Raw genomic sequence first — 2,537 nt, 5'->3', positions numbered from 1 at the left:
CACTTTGTAGACCAGGCTGGCCTGGAACTCAGAAATCCGCCTGCCTCTGCCTCCCGAGTGCTGGGATTAAAGGCGTGCGCCACCACGCCCGGCTCTGATTTCTTCAATATCAAAATCTTTGTGGGGCTGGCAAAGTGGCTCAATAGTTAAGAGCATTGACTACCCTTCCAGAACACCTAGGTTCAATACCCAGCACTAACAGGGCAGCTTACAACTCTCTGTGACTCCAGTTCCGGGAGGGGGGGGGGCGGTGTCTCATGCCCTCTTCTGGTTCCCTCAGGCAATGCACATATACAGGGCACAAACATATAGGCAAATATGCACATCTATAGGTTAAAAATAAATAAAATACTCTGTGTGTGTTCATATGTGTTCATCAGAGGACAGACAACCTTGGGTGCTGGTCCTTGCCAGACGTCTACCTTTTTTGGGACGAGGTCTTTTGTTTACTGCTACCTATGCCAGGGTACCTGTGAACTTCCTCGAACTTCCCAGTCTCCACCTCCATCTCACTTGCTCTAGGAGCGTTGGGATTTATAAATTCATAAAACTACTTCCGGCTTTACATGGGTACGAGGGATCTTCACTGAGGTCCTCACACCTTGTACAGCAAGCCCTTTACCCACTGAGCCTTCTCCTTAGCTCTGTCCTCTTGATTCTCCAACCTGGGTTCATCCTACTCAGCATTACATCAACTCCCCCTGAAGACATTAAGCTTATTTGCCACTGGATCTGTTCTCTAGCTGCCACCATCTACTCGTTACCATGATATTTTCGAGACACAATGGGCCGGTGCTTTTACAAAAGTAATCTGTGGTGCAGCCCATAAGTTGTAGATAAAAACACAGTTTGAACTGTTTTCATGACTGGGGAAATGGAACAGATGTTTCTTGGTTCTTTTTCGTGCACCATCTGCTTCCTATCCTGAGACGGATGGAGAGCTGCCCCCAGTTACCAAAAGTTGTATTGGAAAGCACCCGTTTTTTTTCAGATCTTTGCATTTTACTGAACAATTGCAGCATCCCAGAGTCACTGGCAATTGGTTTCTGAATGCACAGATCCAGACAGCCTACACCTGCCATTGCCCTTGTCAGATGCTGACCATGGAAATAGCATTCTGTGGGTCATTAAGCAGTGGTTGGGCCTTTTGTTTTATTAATTACCTGTTAGTTCTTCCAGGTGGCTAGGGACTCTTGAGTTTCACTAAAACAGGAGTCCAATGTCAAAACTAGAGAGAAAAGATAAAGAGGGTCACTTCAGACTGATTAAGGGAACAATTCATCAGGAGGCCATTAACATTCTAAATGCATGTATCCCACATAAAGGTGTACCCAATTTTATCAAACAAATGCTATGCAAAGTCATAGACAAACCCTAGTATAATAGCATTAGGGGGACTTCAGTACCCCACTCTCAACAACTGATAAGTCTTCAGAATAGTAGTAGTAGGAGGAGGAGAAAGGGAAGAAGAAGAAGAAGAAGAAGAAGAAGAAGAAGAAGAAGAAGAAGAAGAAGAAGAAGAAGAAGAAGAAGAAGAAGAAGAAGAGGAGGAGAAAAGAAAAAAAGAAAAGAAAAGAAACCCAGAAAAATATGGGGAACTACAAAAGAGCCTGATGTCTTTTGAAACAGGAATAAATAGAACTCGCATGCTTTTGATTCTCTGGGAGAGCTATTGGACTCCTTTTGCGGAGCGGTGTTTCATTTCTTATAGCAAAGAGGTTTTGAAATTGCATTCAAGTGCCTAATAACCTCCTTGGTGAATAAAGGAGGTCCTCCATCAGCCACACAAAAGGAGGAAGGACAAAATGTACTGAATGGTGAATAAGGGACAGAATAATGAGGCTTTCTCCCGCACCTGCAGCAGCTGCCCACCAAGAACCCATCTCTCTCCTTTGAGTCAGCGGCTTGCACTGCTAGATTTTTGCCCCCCCCACCCAATTCAAAAAATGACCCGGAGGTCTTTAGTAAGCACCAAGGGCTTGAGTGGACCAATAAGGGGGTGGCAGAAGAAGACTGAAGGACTTATTGTTGTGGCTATTATTTTTTTAAATAGGATATCTTTTATCTATTCTTTAACAATTTCATTCGAGCAAACGATGCACCTTGGGCATATGCACCCATCTCTCCCTTCCCACCCCAGCACATCATCCCTCTCCACTCCTTTGTGTTCTCCTGCAATATGTAACCCTTTCTGAACCTCGCCACCCACACTCAATCCACTCTGTCCTCACAAGAAGCCTTCCTCTTTCCGCTGCTGGGTACTCAATTCTGTTAGCAACCAGAGAAGGTCACCATGGAAACCACTTGTAGAGCGGAAGGAGTGGGTGGTCAAGAAGGGTGAGGAGAGGGCAGGGAGAGATTCAGAGATTGAAATATTTCAGGCAATATGGTGTGGTTGCAAATACTGGGTCTAGAGGAAGATCAGGTGATGGGTTTAGGATATGTATGTGGATGTGGTATAGAGTATAGACATAGAAGTTCATGGCTAATGCCAAATAATGTGGTGTGTGTGTGTGTGTGTGTGTGTGTGTGTGTGT

At 44.8% G+C, this 2,537-nt stretch overlaps 1 long non-coding RNA gene across 3 annotated transcripts in view; it reads right to left on the bottom strand.

Annotated features, from left to right (window-relative positions):
• Positions 1 to 2,537, bottom strand: part of LOC110297661 — a 204,383-nt gene that overhangs the window by 4,275 nt on the left and 197,571 nt on the right. For all 3 annotated transcript variants that reach the window (XR_003837197.1, XR_003837196.1, XR_002378312.2), the window contains exon 3: positions 1,164 to 1,228. This is a non-coding gene — a long non-coding RNA (uncharacterized LOC110297661). The remainder of the gene's footprint in view (positions 1 to 1,163; positions 1,229 to 2,537) is intronic.

This window comes from Mus caroli, chromosome 7, assembly GCF_900094665.2.
Source record: "Mus caroli chromosome 7, CAROLI_EIJ_v1.1, whole genome shotgun sequence".
NCBI classification, from domain to species: Eukaryota; Metazoa; Chordata; class Mammalia; order Rodentia; family Muridae; genus Mus; species Mus caroli.
Note: the sequence above shows the minus strand (reverse complement) of the source record. Positions and strands in the feature narration are given on the sequence as shown.